This window comes from Protopterus annectens, chromosome 13.part0 (assembly GCF_019279795.1).
Source record: "Protopterus annectens isolate FY-2018-M chromosome 13.part0, PAN1.0, whole genome shotgun sequence".
Lineage (NCBI taxonomy): Eukaryota > Metazoa > Chordata > Ceratodontiformes > Protopteridae > Protopterus > Protopterus annectens.
This window is the reverse complement of record NC_056747.1, coordinates 1,260,458,047-1,260,481,160: the sequence shown is the minus strand read 5'-3', so window position 1 is coordinate 1,260,481,160 and position 23,114 is coordinate 1,260,458,047. Positions and strand designations below refer to the sequence as shown.

The window sequence follows — 23,114 nt, the reverse complement described above, 5'->3', positions numbered from 1 at the left end:
CAGGCACTATTCTTTTCCCATGTTAGAACTATCAATACTGTCTTCACAATGAGATATTACTTGGCACATTCAGATGCTCCTGAACTATAGGCAGTGTATGCAGATGCATCACCCTATCTCCCAAGAGAGGCCACTGCCATACTGATATTCATGTGTATATGTGCAAGTACATTATGTACATACATATATATCGATATACACACACATATGCTCAGATATATATATATATATATATATATATATATATATATAACAGATATATGTATAACAGATATATATATATATATATATATATATATATATATATATATATATATATACATACAGGAAATAAAATCAGAGGTTTTGGAGGATAGCTAGTTGATGAAGAATGGAGGGAGTGCCTTGCAATGATTACAAATAGAGAAATAACACAATCTGGCTTGTGCATTCGTCAAAGTGATAACGACTTCTACTTATGTGAGTAACAGTGACAGCAGCTGAGACTTTTACCAGAAAAGTGATAATAACTCACTGCTGTATTGTAACTGCACTTATTGCTAATGTGATAATGGCCTTCCTTTCAGTACTGCAAAGTTATGCATGCTTAGACAAAGGTGAGAATTGCTGCACATAACCTGTTGACTAGGCATGCATTATATTACCTTGTGCAGCTGTTGTGTAACGCAGACTCATTATCAGTAAAGAGAACACCTGAGTAATTCAGTAAAATAGTATAACACTTACATATTACTGAGCCCTTCCTCCCACCTAAATTCCACACATGACTGACAAAGTCAGGAAAAATGCACAAAAAATATGGTAGCTTCATGCTGGCAGTTGTCAACAAGTGATAAGTTTTATCTCACTCATGCCACTACTAATCACAAATAGAATAATACAAGCAGAAGTGATTTCTTGTCTGCTTATTTTACATTACACTATTAATTAGTCAGTGGTGTATCTGATGTCTTATATGCTGGCATATTACAGTATAATTACATTTCTGAGCTGTATTCTAAGTAATGTAACCATATGCAATTTTCAGACTTAATTTCTATGTTTCCCCAGTAACCCCTCCAGTTGTTTGCATTGTGTATGCACAAGCACCAAAATGGCACAATAAACAATTTTGCCCAGCGGTCACTTCAGCAGTCAGACCATGTATGCACAAGCACTTCCCTGATACACAATTAATTATTTCCCCAAGCAACATCCTCATTAGTATGTCCAGGTATACATGCATCTAAATAAAACGTTTCACCGAACAAGCCTTCAGTAACATTTCCTAGTATGTACTACCACCAGCATGAACACTTCACCCAAGCAACCCCTTCAGTAGAATGTTGAGGAATGCACAATCACCAAACTTAAACGCTTACCCAAACGAAACGCGTGTAATGTGGGAAAATGTGTTATGATCTGATGAGATCAAGGTTGAACTCTTTGGCCACAATTCCGAAATGAACGTTTGCCACAAAAATAACACTTTGCATCACCAAAAAAACACCATCCCCATGGTGAAGTGGTGGCAGTATCATGCTTTGGGGGTTGCTTTTCTTCAGCAGGAAATGGGGATTTAGTTAAGGTGGAGGGAATTATGAACAGTTCCAAATACCAGTCACTTTTGTCCCAAAACCTTCAGGCATCTGCTAGAAAGCTGAAGATGAAGAGGACTTTCACCTTTCACCATGACAGTGACCCCAAGCATACATTCAAATCATAAAATCATGTCTTTACTAGAAGAAAATGAAAGTTTTAGAATGGCCCAGCCACAGCCCAGACGTAATGCCAATAGAAAATCTGTGTGGTGACCTGAAGAGGGCTGTGCACAAGGGATGCCCTCACAATCTTTCATTTGCTCCCAGTTAATTCAAGTACACACTTGAAAGCTGGACACAAAAAAAAAAAAACTTTATCATAATCATTTCTGAAGCCTGAGCTTTTTATGCCATATTTGTACCACAATACTCTAACAAATAGATCAGCTCAGAGAACAGGTCATGGCACCATGGTATGAATTACAGTAAGCCAGTGAATCATTGTAACACAGGCAGCTGCCAGCACAATAAAATTGCCAAATGGAATTTCCAATTTTGCAATAGCTTTTCCATGACACAATAATGAATTATTTTCCCCAGTAACTCCATCAGTTGTTGTGTATGCACAAGCACCAAAATGATATAATAAACTATTTTGCCCAATGCTCACTTCAGCGGTCTGACCATGTACGGAGAAGCACTTCCCTGACATTCCAATGAATTAGATCCCCAAGCAACATATTGATTAGTATGTGCGGGTATACACATACACCAGAATGAAACATTCATCCAAGCAAACCCCTTCAGTAAAATGTTGTATATGCACAATCACCAAAAATGAGACCTTTCACTAAATGACCCCTCAGTAACATTTGCTAGTATGTGCAACCACCAAAATGAAGCATTCTCCCAAGCGACCTGTTAAATAAAATGATGCAAGTCTCAGGCTAGTGTGGTCAAGCATTTATATGCTGCTTTTGTCCATTTGGGACATACAGGCCAAAACAGGGGGAAAATATCTAATCAACTGAGAGGCAGCACAGTGGAGACTCTGGGTACTGTTCAATGCCATATGTAGTAGAGCTTGGTGAGGATGCTATATGATCTCTCTGCAAGCTTTGGCATTTAGTCACAGTATCAATGTTCCCCAGATGCACTACATTGAATGAAGGCAGTGCTAGCTGAATACAGCAATCATTTTGCATCATTCTTTATTTTCACATGAAAAATGGACTACAGTTCAGATATATTATTATTACTTCAGTCTGACAGAGGTCTGGGCAAAGCGTTTCTGCTGGTGGAGGGACTGCCGCTATGCCAACTGTCTATTGGTGGTCGATATGTAGAGAGTAATGTCTGCACAGGTGACAATGAGGAGACAGCAGGCCAGTGAGGTGTGTAAGGCTTAATAATCCAGGGGTGGTCACCTTTTTTTTTTTTTGGGGGGGTGGCAGCAGGAAGGTTGCCAACTTTTCATGTCAAAAATTCTGTACATGTACATGAAAGCAGAATGCATGTAATTTAGGTACCCCCCCCCCACACACACACACACAAACAACCATTCCAGAGTCCGATTACTTGGCTAGTTCTCCATTTCTCCCCAGTTGCCATACACTGGTCAAAACTCTCAGTGTGAATACTTTCTGCTTTACCTCTACTATGATTACGGATACTTGAATTTAATTTAGAAGTTTTATTTCAAATATTGTAGCACAAACACTGATAGACATTTGATAAACAAAGTAATGCAGTCTCAGAATGAACATAGACTTGGCATTACAACTTCTCTGCTTTTGAAACTTACATTTACTGAAACGGCATTGAAACCCATGTTCTAAGAAAATGCACGTGGCCATTGGCAGACTGAGTTGTTATATTATATCCCTTGTATAATACAGCATCACTTGTTAGAGTTTGTTTTAAATTTAAAGTTTTTAACATTTTTCCAGTAAGCAATGAAACAAAACATATGAACCGATCATGACAAAACTGCCCAAATAAGGTAATTTCAACTATAAAAGGACACTCAAACCTCTGTCATTGCAATCCAGCAGTATGAGGCAGCTATGCTCACTCTCTGCAGAAGGAAAAGGCATCTGAATAATTCCACAGAGATCTGTAACTAATGAAAAGGTTGCTGCTAGCAAACGACTACATCTACAAATTGATCTACATTATCATCTCCAAATTCAGTGCCTGCTGCCCTTAAAGAATAAATAGCCTATGTTACAATAAAATAAATGGTAAGATGGTAAGCTGGTAATACTGCAATCGGGAATGGATGGAAAACTGGAAACTTGGGTTAAACCCAATACAAAAGATGACAAAATACTATCCATAGGATGCAATATAACATGAATTGATTGCATAACTAAATAAGATATTATAAGATACTGATATCTACCACAACATTAAAAAAAGCAAACCTCTACTTATTGTTATCCCCAAGTAATGCTAATGACAACACAAAAATCCTAGAAGACACAACATATTCGCTTTCATCTCTGTCAAGAACAGTATTATTCATGACAATATGAATATAGAATTGCCCTTATTAAAATATAACAAAAAGTAAACAAAGCATAATAATTAATCTTTTCAGATTCTCTAAACTAAGGTATGAAACCATCTACTAAGACAAAACATGAGAAAGAAACTACACTAAACTGGCTATTGACTAACAATTCAACATATAAAACTAAAGCAGCTATACTGCCTGACCCAATCAATTACCATAACACAATTAAGTAATTTGCCAAAACCCAAAATATAGAAAAATATAACTTTCAGTTGGGTTCAAAACAAACATAACTTCATTGAACAAGTACTCAAATAAGCTTCAAGAATGCAATTGGAACCCCATCATTCACCAATATTTGGATGAAGCAGTTATCATTTTTTTTAGTACAGTCTAATATATTTATATCTGAGTTCATTTTAGTCAGAGTGCATTAGCAGAAAATGTTGACATTACATTTACCTCAGGCACGTCTAATGTATTACATCAGTAAACACCATCAAACAGAGTTTCTTTTTCTCTTGTACAGTACTTTTTTTTTAACCACAACTTTATTCAACATAAATCTAGCATCAAAAAGAAAAGAACAGTAGTAGCATGCACTACCATAATCAAAGCTAGTGAAGTCTACTTTTTGACACTGGCAATATGACATCTTTACCATTGTTACAGCTAAGTAAACAGCCATTTTCCTACAAGGTGATACTTATATATGTGAGATATAAAGTTCAAAAGGAATATAGTAGTTATCTTACCACAAAAAGAAGAATATGACCATACACTCTGCTTGCCAACTCAGAAGCTGTGTAGGTTATCAGCAAATAAGAGCCCTCATGGAGTTTGAGACGAGCTATGAAATTAGAATTACAGCGTGCGCAAAGGATTCTGGGGCGCAATCATTACTGAAGTGCACTAACTTTCGAATACCGGTATTTTTGCGGCAGTGAGTTAAAATGGTTAGCGCTTAATGAGTGAGTGAAAATGGTTAGAGCCTAATATTTAACTTTAGTGGAAAATAAGCATCTAGAAAATCACATGAAAATTGCACTCTCCCCTTGTCTTCCCTCTGCAGCAATAACACACAACTAACAGCAAACGAGTCGCTCTCTACTGAAGATTCTTGCTGACAAAGGTAGTACTACTGGCAAGCACAAAAGCAGCACAGCCGGCTTGAACCCATCCAAAACACTTATTTATCACTTGAGGCCAGCAAAATTGACTAACATTCATCAGTTATTTTACCAATAGTAGACGTACCAGGTCTCCAGACTCGCAAAACATCTGAAACTTTTTAATTAGTGAAACAATTTCTGTCTCTGTTGCAAGACACTCAATTGTCTTTATCGTATTTCTCATTGCAGTTACATTACATTTCAACTGTGCTGGCCAAAATCTGACAAACCATGGCTCAGAAAAAGCACAACCGTTTCCAACTGATTTTTGATACTTTCCTACAAACGAGCCTGATTGAAGATTGCTATTATGCTGTTGTTTTTCTCCTAACTCAGAATCGGCTAACATTGGCAGTGGATGAGGAAAGAGGTCAATGTTTACCAAGCGCTGACTACAATTCACTTACTAACAGTACAAAAAATCCCGGTACAACATTCTACAGAAGGGTGTCTGACAAGTTCAACAAACTCTGCAAAACTGTTTTTTTTTTTTTTTTTGTTTTTTGTAATGCAGGTATGTTCTGTGCAACTAAAGATTGACCTACACAAGGTTCACAGCTACACCAAAGCCCGTATTCCTATAAATTGGATTAACGAAAAGATCCAGCTAGGTTGACTAGGCGCAAAGTTGACAAAACAGTGTATTTATAAACAAACTGACCTCTCAGGGTACACACTTAACTAAGGTTGACTTCAGCACAATTTTCCACTTACATAACTGGTATGTAGGACAGCAGTTATATTTATAACCGCAAGTGTCTGACATTAAAAGCTTTGGCTATTAAAGTGACACTGCAGTTACTTCTACTTACAGCCGATTTTCTCCGAAATGTTAAATATAAACATTGCGTAACTCCACAATGAAAAGTAAGATGAGAAAGTACCAGAAAATGTTCAGGTACTTTTTCGACTTATTTTTCAACAGTGGAGCTACAAAATAGCTGTAAAGTTAGATGCGCTTGTGGAAGGGACTCGGCTGTAACTGCATATAATTACTACCGTCTCACAGCGCGCTCGGATGTAAGCACAGAGTCGCTGTGAGACGGTACTCGGGGTTAATGAGTTAAAGCAGTGTCTCAGAGGGGCCAAAAACTTAAGGCCACCCAGGAGAGCTCCAGCCCCTGCCTGGGACCTTAGCTTTGTATTGGAAAAACTCACTCTACCTCCTTTCGAGCCAGCTGCTACTGCAGACTTAAAATTCCTTTCCTGGAAAACAGCCTTCTTTTTAGCAATTACTTCGGCTAGAAGGATTTCTGAATTACAGGTCCTTATGGCAGTGGAGCCTTTCGTCATCTTTCATGCGGCAGGGTGTCACTCAGGACCAACCCATCCTTCATGCCCAAAGTGGTATCCAGTGTGGCTGTTAATCAGTCCATTCATTTGCCAACTTTCTTTCCCAATCCACAGAACAAAGGGGAGCAGATTCTGCATTCATTGGATGTACACAGACAACTTAGATTTTACTTGGACAGGACTAAATCTCAAAGAAAATCTGAACTGCTGGTAGCATTTGCTGCAGGGGCAGAGGGAAAGGCTATTTCAAAGCAAACCATTTCCAAATGGATAAGTCATTGCATTCATTTCTGCTATAAGCACCGTGGAAGACCTATCCCCCAAGGGATCAGATCCCATTCCACCAGGGCTGCATCTACTTCTACAGCCTTTCTCAGAGGTGTTCCTACCAGGGAGACTCTAGAAGCTGCTACCTGGAGTTCAGTTCATACTTTCACCAAGCACTATCACTTACCAATTTTCTCTAAATCCAGAGCTGGCTTTGCCACTGCTGTTTTGCAGGGCCTTAAAGCCAGTCCTAATTCTGTATAAATCCATCCTCCCATCCTTAGCTTTGGGAATCTACCCAAATGTAATGACTGCAACAGTGAAACACGAAGAACATAGTACAGTTGTGTACACTTACCATAAATGTAGATGTTCGAGTGTTGTTGCAGGCCTGGTTACCCTTCCTCCAGCCCCGATTTTTCTCTTACTATGCCTCTCCTTTATTTCTCTATACTTAAGTCTTTTTGGTGTATTTGCTTTTGTTTGGAGGTATATATTTTTGTGTTTAAAATTGTTTATATATTTTCTCCCCATTTGGGGTGGCAACTGACATATGGGGCAAGAAAAACTGATGTAATGGCGTCGGCTGCATCTTTTATACCCCTGAAGACCTGACATCATTGAAGAAGGGACAGCAACTGACGCAGGACCCAAGACTTTGTTAATCAGGCCGACTGAGGGCAACCTGCCAGCAAATTACCCAAATGTAATGACTGCAACAGTGAATACACTCGAACATCTACATTTATGGTAAGTGTACACAACTGTACTTTCTTCCTCTAGGGACTGTAGCGATTCAGTCAGACAACATGTCAGTAGTATGGCACATAAACAAGCAAGGAAGAACCATATCATACCCTCTGTGGTGAGAAGCGCTCAGGGTGTGACACTGGGCGGTCTCATCCAGCCTCTTTCTGATAGCACTGCATATTCCAGGAAGGTCCAACGTCATAGCAGACAAGTTGAGCAGAACCATTCTTATGCCTCATAAGTGGTCCCTCTACCAGAATGCAGCAGAGAATACTTTCTGCACATGGGGCCAGCCTTGCTGAAGTCTCTTTGCCTCTTCCCTAAACAACAAATGCAGCAGCTACTTTGCCCTAATTCTCCCACCTGGGCAGTCCCCGAGGGATGCTCTGATACACAGTTGGCCTCAAGGACTACTGTATGATCCCTGCCCCCCATGCCATTGATTTCCAAATTCCTTCAGAAAGCCAACAGGTAATGCGAGCAGTAACCTCACTGCCCATCCTGGCCTAGACAAGTCTAGATTCATTTCCTCTGGCTTTATCTACAGAAGGAGCCCTAGATTCTGGAGCCATTTCCAGATCTGTTGTTGCATCCAACAGGAATGCTTCATTCCCACCTTCACAATGTCAAGCTGACAGCTTGGTTCTTCCAGTTCCGTTGATTGCCAGATAACCTATGCTGTCCTCCCCAGTCTGTCAAATTCCGATATCCTCCCATAAGTCATCCACTCAAAAACTATATAGATGTAAATGGAAGAGGTTTGTAATTTGGGCATATCAACAAAATATGGATCCCATCACAGCTCCCATTCACTTCATTCTGAAATTTTTAGCCCACCTTTTCAATAACGGAGCAGCAGCATGTACTATTAAGGTACAGTTGGCAGCCATTTCAGATTTTCACACTGGGACAGACAACATATCTTTAATTTCCCACAAACTTTGCAAATCCTTCTTAAAAGGGACCATGTTAAAACCTCCCAACAAGGATCCCTCTTCCCTTGAGATCTAAATCTAGTTCTACGTTTGATTGTTAAACCACCCTTCAAACCTGCAGCATCTTGTGATATTAAGTTCCTTTCATGGAAAACTATCTTTTTGGTGGCTATCACATCAGAGACAGATATCAGAAATTCTGACACTATCTTCCCAGCCTCTGTATTTGGTTTTTCATAAAGACAAGAGTTTGTGTACCAGCCCCTCTTTCTTGCCCAAAGTTGTTTTTCAAACAGATATTAATCAGACTGTACATTTGCCTGTTTTCTTCCCTAATTTTAATAATAAGGCTGATATGTACTACATTTGTTCAATGTTCATAGACCATTCTGTTTCTTTTTACATAAAACTAAAGAGTTTTGGAAAGTACGCCAGTTGTTTATTGCATTTGCAGGCTCTAGAAAAGGCTTACCAGTTTTCAAAATTACTTTATCAAAGTGGCTTTCTAATTGTATTTTGTTTATTTGCACCTCAAAAGGCATGAACCCAGACAAGTCTATTCAGGCTCATTCTACCAGGGCAATGGCCACATCTGCAGTCTTTCAGAAGAATGCCTCCTTGGAATGGTATTTGTGCAGCAGCCACTTGGGTGAACCATCATACCTTTATCACTCTGACACTATCTTCCCAGCCTCCAGAAAAAGGCTTAGAACCTTTCTACATTTGCCACAACATAGGCCTTTAGCTATACCTCCAGTTCTTTCTGTTGTAGATGATGCATTTAATGATGCTTGCACTGCTCCTGATTCATTACCTCCGGCTCCTGCTAAGCCCGATAGGTTCTACAGGGTCCCGGACACTCATCACCATTTATACAAGGCTCCTTTTGCAGATCCAGAGACTATCTCCCAGGGCCCTAAAGCTGTAGCAGCTACTTCTACTAAAAACCCCCTCCCCTCTGAAAGGGAATCCAGGTCCTTAGACAGATGGGGTAAAAAAGTTTACACTTCTGCTACCTTGTCAGCTAGGGCTTTGAACTGCCAATTTCATATGATTCAATATCAAGAGTTTATGCTTGACCAGTTAACTAAAAAGCTGTCCTCTGAAGAATCTTTAGATAAAAAATATGTTCAGGAAATGGTACATAACATACAGCAGGTTAGTAACCATTCTTTAAAATGTGGCTATGATGCACTGGAGTCTTCCTTTAGATCAGCCATGACTGGCACAGTTGTCAGGAGACATGCATGGTTGAAAGAACAGGCATTACCAGACCATGTCAAATCAAAGCTTTTGGATGCACCCATGGACAAGGTCAATTTATTTGGTTCCCCTGCTCAGCAGGTACTAAAAAAGATGGAAGAGAAGGCGAAATCTGTACAAACGGTGAAAGATTTCTTACAGGTTCAACCTCCAAGGTTTAGCAGGAACTGGCCCTCCAAGAATTGGTCCTTTCCGGACTCCTCTAAGACTCAGAGAGACAGGAATAGGCGTTCTAGAGGCAGAAACCAATCCAGGGGTGCCTACAGGGGACACCAATGGCAAGGTAACAACCAGCGAGGCACGGACGCAGCCACCACCACTACAACAACTCAATCACAGTGACTTGACAGTGGCACCGCCTACCAGGGAACAACTAGAAGCACCCTTAGGCGGAAAGCTGTCCTTATTTTCAAAAAACTGGCATTGCATCACAAGGGAAAAATGGATTTTGCAAACTATAGACCAAGGTTACAGGTTCCATTTCCATACTCTACCAGGGAAGAGAGGAATGCCAAACCTACCACCTACTCAAAGGGCAGAAGCTCTAAAACAAATATCTCAATTATTAAGAATGAGAGCTGTGGAAAAGGTACCATCTATGGAGCAAGGGAAGGGGTTTTACTCCAGACTCTTCCTGGTACCAAGAAAAGAAAACAAATGGAGGCCTATTCTAGACCTGTCCGCTTTAAACACATTCCTTATTGTTCCAAAATTCAAAATGCTGACCCTACAGCAGCAGCTTCCCATGCTGGGCAAGGAGTCTTGGCTGGTAACTCTAGATCTCAAGGAGGCATACCTGCACGTCCCCATACGACCAAATTGCAGAAGATACCTCAGATTTCTTGCAGGATCAGAGCATTATCAATTCTCAGCATTGCCCTTTGGCTTATCTACTGCGCCCAGAGTGTTCACGAAATGCCTGGCATCAGTAATTGCTCATTGCAGACTTCAGGGGATCCAAATTTATCCCTACCTGGACGACTGCCTGATACAAGCGGACAACAAAAGCAAGCTAACAGAAGACTTACAAAGAGTCATTTACTTGCTGCAAGCCTTGGGATATACAGTCAATATAAAAAAGTCAAGGCTGATTCCATCCCAAAGAATAACCTTTCTGGGTGCAGAGCTGGACACATCAAAACAAATGGCATTCCTAACTGCAGAAAAGAAAGAGCAACTACCTCTCTACTTCTTGGCATTAACTAAGCAGAACCATCTAACTGCAAGAAAAGTACTGCAAGCTCTAGGCTTCATGGCATCCTGCATAATTCTGGTCCCTCATGCCAGACTGCATATGAGAAAGCTACAGTGGTACCTAAAGAATTTGTGGTCCCAACAGAAGCTCAGCCTAGAAACCAAAATTCCAATAATCCCATGCCTGAAACAAGAGTTCCTATGGTGGGCTCAGGCCTGTCAATCAAACACAGGATTGCCCTTCTGCAACAGCCAGCCAAGCCAAACCATCACGACAGATGCCTCAGACCTCGGTTGGGGGGGCACACATGCTGGGCAAGTGCATACAAGGCTTATGGACTCAAGACCAGCTGCACCTACACATAAATCTAAAGGAAATGCTGGCAGTAAAATTGGCAATCCAGTCATTCAGACCATTTCTCCAAGAAGGTCAGTTGATGATAAGGACAGACAACACCACAGTTATGTGGTACATCAACAAACAGGGCACCCATTCATATCCTCTATGCCGGCTGGCACTGGACCTATGGGATGTGGCCCTGAGCTACAACATTCAGTTACAAGCAATTTTTGTACCGGGAAAAGAAAACATTCTAGCAGACATATTAAGCAGAACTACCACAGATGCCCACGAATGGATGCTTCATCCGGACATCTTCAAAGCCATCACAAGAGAATGGGGATTACCACAAATAGACTTGTTTGCATCCCCACTCAATCACCAGCTAAAGAAATTCTGCACAAGGACGTACCACCCACTTGCTTGGAAGGTGGACTCCCTATCTTTCAGTTGGAAAAACCTGACAGCATACGCATTCCCACCACTTCCTTTGATGCACAAGGTGCTTCTGAAGATCAGAGGACCGTCCAAGGATCATTCTGATAGCTCCAGACTGGCCAAGACAACATTGGTACCCATTGCTGAGGAGCATGTCTCGGGAACAAATATGGACACTACCCCTGATCCCATTACTGTTAACACAGAACAACTACAACATCCTGCATCCAAACCTGAAAACTCTGCAGCTAACTGCCTGGAACATTACATAACAGCAATTAACCCAAATTTATCCCAAAGGGTTAAAGACATAATCCTGGAGGCTCGCAGACCTTCAACAAGAAAGAATTATGCAGCAAAATGGAAAAGATATCTCATTTGGAGTACTGCAAAGGGAGAAGATGTGACACTGGTAAATATAGCCAACATCCTGGAGTACTTGGCAGAGCTCTTCCACACGGGCCTGTCCTATTCTTCCATCAAGATACATGCATCAGCTATTTCAGCAGAATACAGCTTGGATCCTCCTGTCTTCTCTCATCCCCTGCTCAGACAGTTTCTGAGAGGAATTAAAAATGTAAAACCTCCCAGGAAACCACCATTGCCAGCATGGGGCTTGAATTTTGTGCTAGAAAAATTGACACTTCCCCCTTTCGAGCCAGCAGCAACAGCAGAATTACAATACTTATCCTGGAAGACTGCTTTCCTGCTGGCAATAACTTCAGCAAGAAGGGTCTCTGAACTACAAGCATTGATGGCAGTGCAACCCTTCCTGATCTTCCATCAAGATAGAGTGTCCATGAGAACAAATCCTACATTTATGCCTAAGGTGGTATCCAGAGTGTCATTAAATCAGGCTATCCACCTACCTACATTCTTCCCAAACCCACAGAACAGGGGAGAAAGACTCTTGCATACCTTGGATGTACATAGACAATTACGCTACTACCTGGACAGGACAAAGTCCAATAGAAAAACTGACCAGCTTCTGGTAGCATATGCAACAGGAAAGGAAGGAAAACCAATTTCAAAACAGACAATCTCCAAATGGATAGGAAATTGCATTAGATTTTGTTACTCCTACCATGGAAAGAAAACTCCAGAGAACATCAGGCCTCACTCCACAAGGGCTACAGCCACTACCACAGCTTTCTTACGAGGAGTGGCTACCAAGGACATTATAGAGGCTGCTACTTGGACCTCCGTGCATACATTTGCCAAGCATTACAATTTACCTTTATACTCTAGATCCCGAGCAGGTTTTGCCACTGCTGTTTTGCAAGGGATCCTAGCTACACCATAATCTCTACTCTTTCCTCCTCCCTTGTTTAGCTATGGTATTCTACCCATTTGTAAGGACTGCAGATGCATCCTTGAAGGACATAGTACAGTTTTGTACCTACCATAAATGTAGATGTCCGATAGGAATGCATCTGCAGTCAGGATTACCCATCCACCTTCCCCTCTGAGGTACTCCTAGGGTATTTGCCATCCTTCAGCTAGCTTGGGGGGGATCTATTATGGTGTATTTGTTTGTATATATGTACATACATGCTTATTTTATGTGTTTGCTCTCTACTATTTGGAGACATTGGCATTTATCCAAATTTAGCCATCCAAGAGGGCACCTGGCATCTGGGGCAAGAAACACTGAGGAAAATGGCGTCGGCTGATGCCTTTATACCGGAAAAACGGCAGCGATGACGTCTGGTGAAGTGCGACACCAGCCGAAGCCGGACCCAGACTTTGGAATCCGGCCGACCGAAGGGCTGCCTGACGACAGGACAACCCATTTGTAAGGACTGCAGATGCATTCCTATCGGACATCTACATTTATGGTAGGTACAAAACTGTACTTTCTGAGGAATATTTTCCTGTGAGTTTACCCGGTGTGAAGCTAGCTGGGGACTCTGTCCTATACATGAGGATGAGATGAAAAATTGACAATATCAGATTAAGAAGTTATGTACTCACCATAACGTTGTATCTGTATTGTCGATTTGTTCATCTCTGCTCACATCCCGTCCCTCCAACCCCCTTCCAAGGGTTTCTTTGTTGAACAAGAAGAGATTCTAAAGGATTAGGTTGGTTTTCCTTGTACTCCAGAAATGGTATCTCTCAAGGTTTTGTAGCGCGCTAAATTCTGAAATGTTCCTTTTTTTATGCATGTAATTATAGCAAACAAGATCTGAGTTAGTGGGGAGAGATGCATTGTGGGTAAGGCGAGATATCCAAGAGCTTTGTGATTGCCATGAGCTTGCTAACAGCCAAGTCGGATCCGATGGATCGGAACCAGACCCATATGTGAGGAGAGATGAAACATCGACAATACAGAGATGGAACATTATGGTGGATACATAACTGCTGCCTGTACAATCCACTAAGTTGCACGTGGGCTTTCTCTTTAACATCTGTCTCTGTAAAATCTTAGAATGTATAAATGTAGCTACTGTTTGTGTTTAATTGGAACTTTACACAATGCATTGTAAGCAAATGGAGCTTTTCCTGCCAGGCCACCGCTGAAAATGGGTATTACCCAGTCGGACTTTCCCAGTAAACAAAGACAAATAAAATAGATAAATTCCAAAGACATGCATCTGGAGCATTTCTCCTTGGGCCTGCTCTAAAAATAGGCTCTGTCCTAGTTGGACTTTCCCAGGCAGCAAATGTTAAATTATTCTACTTGAGCAGATGTTCGTGTTTCACTGTTGCAGTCATTACACTTGAGTTATCCTGCTGGCAGGTGACCCGCAGTCGGCCAGAGTTCCAAAGTCTAGGTCCGGCGTTGGTTGCTGTCGCTTCTTCCCTGACGTCAGTGCGCCAGGGGTATATAAGATGCAGCCGACTCCATTTTCTTCAGTCTTTCTTGCCGCGCGGTGCCCGAAGCAAAAGCAGTTCGCAAGTGCCGGTCGGCTGACTCCTGAGGTTTTCAAAAACGAATTTCAGAACCGAAGTCTTCAATAAAGCTAAGTACCCCATTGGGGAAACTTTTTTCTTGCTCCAGACTGATGTCAGTAAAAGTTAACAATTGTTTTTCTTGTGGGAAGCAAATACCTCATAAGAACTTCCATTCTTACTGTATTCATTGCCTAGGCCCTGATCACAACATTACTAGATGTTCATCGTGCATACAGCTGCAGTCATAACAGATGGGTTCTCCTACCGTCAGGCGGGTCCTCGGTCGGCCGAATTCCAAAGTCTAGGTCCGGCGTCGGTTGTCGTCGCTTCTTCCCTGACATCAGTGCGACAGGGGTATAAAGGAATCAGCCGACGCCATTTTCTTCAGTCTTTCTTGCCACGCGGTGCCCGAAGCAGAAGCAGTTCGCAAGTGCCGGTCGGCCAGCTCCTGAAATTACGAAATTTGGAAACCGAAGTCTTCTTAAAAGCTAAGTACCCCGTTGGGGAAACTTTTCTTGCCTCAGACTGATGTCAGACACAGTTAATAATTGTATTTCTTGTGGGAAGCAAATACCGCATAAGGATTTCCATTCCCTCTGTATACCTTGTTTAGGCCCAGACCACGACGTCTCGGTCTGTCGCTTTTGTGCTACATTCAACAAACGCACTATTAAGTGTCGGGCGGAGTTCGCTCAGCATTATTTTGGGAAAGCATTTAACTATACTATGTCGTCGGATATTCCGACTCCGGTTTTGTCTAAAAAACGCAAAGACAAGGACTGACACACGAGGTCCGCGACCTCTACCGACACCACGCCAAAGCCGACTACACGTGGTCCGGTTCTCAGTGAGGCGCCTACGCAGCCCCTGATTACCAATGACACTTCTTTGACGGTGTCTCCTGTGCCCGAGGTCGCAGGCTCCTCGGCCCACACCCCAACTACAGATACCGAAGCCACTCTTGGCGTTGAAACTCAGAATGTGGACAGGTCCACCTCCACTCAAGGTGTCTTCAGACCTTCCTCTTCTTTCTCCATCAATGCTTTCACAAAGTCTAAAGCATCCTTGCACCCTAAGAGACCAGCTACACAGGGCCCATCTACAGGCCCCATGCCTAAGAAACAGATGCTTAAAATGGCTGAGGATTTAATTACTCTAATCAGAGGTTCTCAGCCCCCACCGGACAAAAGGCCCAGAGTGGAGGAAGATTCCCCCTCCTCTGACCAGGGCTCCATTATTTCAGAGCACTCTGATTATGAGGAACATTCTTACTCCCCTTTTGAAGACTCTGATGCGGAGTCCATCCCTTCTGTATCCCCCCCTGAGGATTACTCATTTGGGGAAACTTTGCATACTTTTAGGGAACACTTCCACTGGGAAGGCCAGGATTATTCAGATTCCAAGAAAAGGCTCAGGGAATTTCTCTTGTTACCTCAGCATAGGCCTCTGGCTATACCTCCTGTCTTGGACATCCTAGATGATGTTTACTCGGAGGCCTGCCTTAACCCGGACTCTCTACCCCCAGCACCAGTTAAGCCTGACAGGTACTACAGGGTTCCTGACTCACACCAATTTCTTTACAAAAGCCATGCTGCTGACCCAGAAACCATCTCACAGGGCCCCAAGGGAGTTAAAGCCTCCATTGCCAAAAATCCATTGCCCTCCGAGAGAGATTCCAGATCTTTAGAAAGGTGGGGAAAAAAGGTATATACCTCGGCTACCTTATCCATGAGGGCCTTAAACTGTCAGTTTCATATGCTAAAATACCAACAGTTTTGTTATCACAATTGAAGAGTAAAATGTCACAACCTGAACAACCAGACTTGAAGGAGTTGCAGGATTTGATGCATAGTGCAGAACAAGTGGGTAAGCATACCTTACAATGTGGTTTTGATGCTCTAGAGGCCTCATGTAGAGCTGCTGTTACAGGATCAGTCATACGTAGGCATGCCTGGCTCAAGGAACAAGCCTTGCCTGATCATGTCAAAGCTAAATTACTAGACGCCCCACTTCAAAAGGATGTACTATTTGGTGCTAATGCTGAGGAGGTATTAAGGAAAATGGAGGAAAAGGCTAAATCAATGCAAACAGTGAAGGAATTTCTACAGGTTCAACCCCCACGTTTTAGTAGAAATTGGCCTTCCAAAAACTGGTCCTTTCCTGCCACAGACAGACCCCAAAGAGGCAGATACAGGCGCCCTAGGGGCAGAGGACAATCCCAAGGATCGTATAGAGGCAGACAATGGCAAGCCCCTACACAAAGAGGTGGTGAGGACAACTCGCAATCTTTCAGAAAGCAAACCCAATGACTTTCCCCTTTGCATGCCAACCAGGTTTCAAACGGCAGCCCCCTTAGGAGGAAAGCTGAGATTATTTTCAAAAAATTGGCATGTTGTCACATAGGACAAATGGATCCTGGACATTATAAACAGAGGCTACAAATTTCATTTTCACACCCTTCCAAAAATGAGAGGCATGCCAAACCTGCCACACAATCAAAGGGCAGAGGCACAAAAACAAATTGCAGATCTCATAAACATGAAAGCTATTCAAGAGGTACCTACGCATGAACAAGGTCAAGGTTTTTATTCCAGGCTATTTCTGGTGCCAAGGAAGGGAAAAGATTGGAGACCTATTTTGGACCTATCCATCCTAAACACATTTCTACTCGTACCAAAATTCAAGATGCTCACTCTACAGCAACTTCTTCCCATGCTGGGCAAGGAGTCTTGGCTGGTAACATTGGACCTCAAGGAGGCATACCTGCATGTCCCAATCAGACAAAATTTGCAGCAGGTACCTCAGATTTCTTGCAGGTTCAACCCATTATCAATTCTCTGCATTGCCCTTTGGCTTATCTACTGCACCCAGAGTATTCACGAAATGCCTGGCATCAGTAATTGCCTACTGCAGACTTCAAGGGATACAAATATACCCCTATTTGGACGACTGCCTGATCCAAGCGGACAGCAAGCACATTCTTCTGAAACATCTGGCTTATGTAATAATGTTATTGAAATATCTGGGATACACAGTCAACGAAAAGAAATCAAGGCTAATACCTTCTCGGAAGATAATTTTCCTGGGTGCCAATTTGGACACAAACACCCAGATGGCCTACCTCACTCCAGAGAAGCAGGGGCAACTAATACAATACTTCAGAACACTAGCAAATTGCACAGGTCTGACTGCAAGGAAAATCCTGCAGGCTCTGGGATTCATGGCATCTTGCATCTTACTAATCCCATGTGCAAAGCTGCACATGAGGAAACTACAATGGTACCTGAAAAAGATATGGTCTCAACACAGCCACAGTTTGGAAACAATAATACCACTAATTCCATGTCTGCAAAAGGAATTTCTGTGGTGGGCTCAAGCATGTCAAACAAACACAGGTCTTCCATTCAGCAAGCCTCAAGCAAATCAAGTTATCACAACAGACGCCTCGGACTACGCCTGGGGGGCGCACATGACAGATCAGTGCATTCAGGGCAAATGGTCCCAAAAAGAAAAGCACCTTCACATCAATCAAAAAGAAATGCTAGCAGTAATAAATGCTATTATAGCTTTCAAGGACCTTCTACAACCAGGTCAATTATTGATAAGAATGGACAACACCACAGTTATGTGGTACATAAACAGGGAGGAACACATTCTTACCCCCTATGCAGACTGGCCATGTCACTTTGGAACATGGCCATGGACTTACAAATGGAACTACAAGCACAGTACTTGCCAGGCAAGGAAAACACGCTGGCAGACAACCTAAGCAGGAATATGGCAGATCCACACGAATGGAAATTGCATCCAAAAGTTTTTACAGAAATAATCCAAGAATGGGGAAGGCCAGACATAGATCTCTTTGCCTCCCACAAGAATCATCAGTTGGCAAAATTCTGCTCAAGGATCTTCCATCCAAAGGCCTGGAGAGTGGACGCTCTTTCTTTCACTTGGACATCAATGACAGTTTATGCCGTCCCTCCTCTTCCTCTGCTGCCCAAAGTTCTATTAAAGACCAAAGCAGACAGACCAAAGATGATTCTCATTGCTCCGGACTGGCCAAGGCAACACTGGTACCCACTCCTGAGGAGCCTGACGCATTCCCCACCATGGACCCTGCCTCTAATGCCTCTTCTGACTCAGCACAGTTTCAAAACTCTTCACAGCCAGATAAAAACACTCAATCTAGCCGCATGGAAGATTCCTTAGCATCTCAACAGGCCCTACTCTCCAAGGAGGTGCAGGATGTCATTTTGGAGGCCAGATGGCCAACTAGAAAAGCTTACTCCGCAAAATGGAAACGTTTTTGTGTCTGGAATGAGAAAAAGGGGCAGGATCCTGGAAAACTGAATTTACCTCAAATACTACAATATTTGGCTGAACTGCTAAGCAGTGGACTTTCTTTCTCCTCCATCAAAATACATGCCTCAGCCATTTCTGCAGAATACAACACTGATCCACCTTTATTCTCTCACCCTCTCTTAAGACAGTTCCTCAGAGGGGCTAAGAATTTAAGGCCTCCAAGGAAACAACCAATACCTGCTTGGGATCTTAATTTCATTCTGGAAAAATTGACCTTGCCTCTTTTTGAACCAGCTGCCTCATCAGATTTGCAATATTTGTCCTGGAAAACAGCTTTCCTTCTGGCTATCACCTCAGCTCGTAGAGTTTCAGAACTACAGGCTCTCATGGCTGTCCAGCCCTTTATCATCTTCCATCAGGACAGAGTTTCCTTACGAACCAACCCGACCTTTATGCCTAAAGTGGTATCCAGGGTAGCTTTAAATCAGGCCATACATTTACCTACTTTTTATCCTAATCCTCAAAACAAAGGGGAGAGATTACTACATTCCTTGGACATCCACAGACAGCTGCGTTATTATTTGGACAGAACAAAGCCTTTCAGAAAATCAGAGCAGCTCTTTGTGGCCTATGCGGTAGGAGCTCAAGGGAAGCCAATTTCCAAACAGACATTTTCAAAATGGATAGCCCACTGCATACGCTTTTGCTATTCCTTTCATGGCAAAACTGTTCCTACAGGCATTAGAACTCATTCCACCAGGGCTACAGCCACCTCTGCAGCCTTCCTCAGAGGAGTTCCTACCAAGGATATTTTGGAAGCAGCCACTTGGAGTTCTGTGCATACCTTCTCCAAGCACTACAACCTACCATTATACTCCAAATCTAGAGCAGGCTTTGCCACTGCAGTCTTGCAGGGCATTTTGGCTCCTTCTAGTTACAACTAGTGCCTACCACCCCTTTCTTAGCTTTGGGATCCTACCCATCTGTTATGACTGCAGCTGTATGCACGATGAACATAGTACAGTTTTGTACCTACCATAAATGTAGATGTTAGAGTGCTAATACAGCTGCAGTCCAGGTTTCCCTTCCTCCTTCCCCTCTTGGGACAGGCCTATAGGCTAACACATCCTCATACAACCTGATTGGGGTTTTAATTTATCATGTATTTGCTTGCAACTACTGCTGTATTTTGATTATATAGCACTGCATTATCACACAAATTTATTATTGCCTTCCTTCTGGGGGCACCTGACATCTGGGGCAAGAAAAACTGAAGAAAATGGCGTTGGCTGGTTCCTTTATACCCCTGTCGCACTGACGTCAGGGAAGAAGCGACGACAACCGACGCCGGACCTAGACTTTGGAATTCGGCTGACCGAGAACCCGCCTGACGGCAGGAGAAACCCATCTGTTATGACTGCAGCTGTATTAGCACTCTAACATCTACATTTATGGTAGGTACAAAACTGTACTTTGTCGATTTTGTGCTAGATTCAACAAACGCACTATTAAGCGTCGGTTTGATTTTGCTTTACATTACTTTGGCCGAAGGTTTAATTACATAATGCCGTCGGAACAGCCGACGACCGGAATTCATAGAAAATGCAAAGAAGGAAAAAGATAGGCATCCGAGGTCCAAAACCAACGACGAAGCCTCTTCTAGGCCAGTCGCCGGTTCACCGGTTCTCAGTGAGGTGCTTTCGCAGCCCCTGACACCCACTACCTCAGAGCCACAGGCCATATCCGATTCCCACATTGAGACGCCTAGGCCTCTGGAAACTCAAGGTATTGTGCCTGCTGAAACTATTCCCTCAGATGGGTCCGGAGCAGCTGAGCAGGCATTGGCTTCTGAGGGTGTTTTCAGACCTTCACATCTTACTGTTAAGTCTACTCCAGCAGCCAAGGCAAAGACAAAGACACCATTAAAGACAAAGAAACAAGTACAGCATTCTCCTGGGCAGTTCATGCCAAAGAAACAGATGCTTAAAATGGCCGAAGACCTAATTACTTTGATCAGGGGCTCCCATCCCCCTCCTGATAAAAGGCCTAGGCAAGACACTGACTATGACTATGACTCCTCTGACCAGGTTTCTATTTCTTCTGATTCCTCTTCAGATCAGGGATATTCTCTCCCTCCCTATGAGGACTCTGATGCAGAAGAATCTATCCCTTCTGCCTCTCCACCTGAAGATTATTCTTTTGGGGGAATCTTGCACACCATGAGGGAGCATTTCCATTGGGAGAGCCAGGATTATTCAGAATCCAAGAAAAGGCTCCGAGATTTTCTTTTATTGCCTCAACACAGGCCCCTAGCTATCCCCCCTGTGCTTGACATTGTTGATGATGTTTTCTCTGAATCCAGTTCTGTCTCCTGATTCTTTACCCCCTGCACCAGTCAAGCCAGACAGGTACTACAGGATCCCAGATTCTCATAAATTTCTTTATAAAAACTCTGCTGCTGACCCAGAAACAATTTCTCAGGGTCCCAAAGGGGTTAAGGCTTCTACTGCAAAAAACCCTGTCCCCTCGGATAGGGATTCCAGAGCTCTGGATAGATGGGGGAAGAAAGTTTACACTTCTGCTACTTTAGCTGTAAGGGCTTTAAACTGCCAGCTCTGAAGCAGTTAACTTCATTTGCTCTGCAACCTGTGGGTATCAGATCCGACTCGGATCCGAGCCGGCAGCTTTCCAAGCTAATAGCTCCGAGCTCCAAGCTCCTTCCCCCTACCCATAATACCCTGCCATCTCCCTCTAACCCTCAGATCTCATTTGCCGTGGCTTCCATAAGCTTCTCTAGAACGAGCTCCGAGCAATAGTACTGTAAGTTTATCTTTAAAAACTTCTTTTCTGTCAGATTTTTCCTTTTCTTGGTGTGTGTGAACTCCCCCTATATTTTGTAATCTTTGTTGGGTAGTTCTCTTGTATTTTAGTTAAGTTAGTTTTATTCCCCTCCCCCCTCTGCGTGTGTGAAGGTGTGTGCTTGTGGGCCTTCTTTTCTATATCCTTTTACAATGGCTGAAGGCCCTAGAACCATTTTCTCAAAATGTACCGAGTGTGGCCATAAGCAGTCTCCAGCAGATGGTCACACTCGGTGTGTCCTTTGCCTGGGAGTTGACCACCTTTCTTCGGGCTGTACCATCTGTGCAGCCTTCAACCCCAGGGCTTTGAAGGATAGGAGGTCGAAGCTCATTCTGGCGGGCCTTTTGCCCCCAGACTCTGCTTCTTCCACCTCGGTGGCGCCGGCCGCGACTGCCCCACCTGTCGCTCCTGATCCCCTCGCCGGGACTTACCCTCCCACCTTGGCCCAGGAGGAAAGGGAAAGCAGAAAAAAAGAGAGGAAAGATAGAGAGAAGGAGAGACACCGGAGCCATAAAAGGCAGTCCGAATCCACCTCTTCGGCACCACCATCTAAGAAGCTCCCCTCTCCCCTTAAGGTCTCCGGGCCTTCCCCCTCTCAGCTCCGTTCTCCACGATTCTCCCTGGAGCGGGAGGAGGAGACCCGGTCGCCTTCTAGGTCATCCAGGCGGCCTTCCCGGCCGGCTTTGGTGGCCTCGTCTAGATCCACCAGAAGCTTGTCAGATGCTGATATGGACCGGATGATGCGTAGATTTCTTCAGGCCCAGATGCAGATGGGAGTGCTCTTGACCCCCCCCCCCTTGCTGGGGGGGAGATCGACACCTTTTTTCGCCTCCATCGCTGCTTCTCCGACCCGCTTTTGGGGCTCTGAGCTTTCAGATCCAACTAGCTTCGGAGCCGGGGTAGGGTCGGCGCCGACAGTGCCTCCTACTTCGGCGCCGACTGTACCCTCGAGTCTGTCAGATCCATTTTCGGATCCGAGCTCTCGGGGCCGTGAGCTGAACGTCGGATCTGAGAGGGCCAGTGGACCTTTGGTTCCATCAAGGTCGGGGCACACTACCCTTTCGGATCCAGTCGGGTCACCTTCGGCGCCGATCCGCACGTCTGATCCGAGGGGAATGCTTTCGGATCCAAGGGAAAGCAGTTCCCCCTCGGCATTCAACGTCGTGGAGAGGGTCCTCTCGAGGATTCGAGGCCCCAGGCTCTTGCTTCGGATCCACCCGCCATTCCCACTCATATGGGCCTGTCCTCCATCACCGGCCCCAGGGACAGCCTGCGCCTACGTCCCAGATTGTTCCCTTAGGGGAACAGGACATCGTTCGGACAGCCCCCCCGAGGAGGTCCCTCACAAATGGACGTGCAAGAGGG

At 43.7% G+C, this 23,114-nt stretch overlaps 1 protein-coding gene across 1 annotated transcript in view; it reads left to right on the top strand.

The window, feature by feature from the left end:
• NPEPPS (aminopeptidase puromycin sensitive) overlaps nucleotides 1-23,114 on the top strand; it is a 1,948,381-nt gene that overhangs the window by 786,131 nt on the left and 1,139,136 nt on the right. The window lies entirely within an intron of this gene.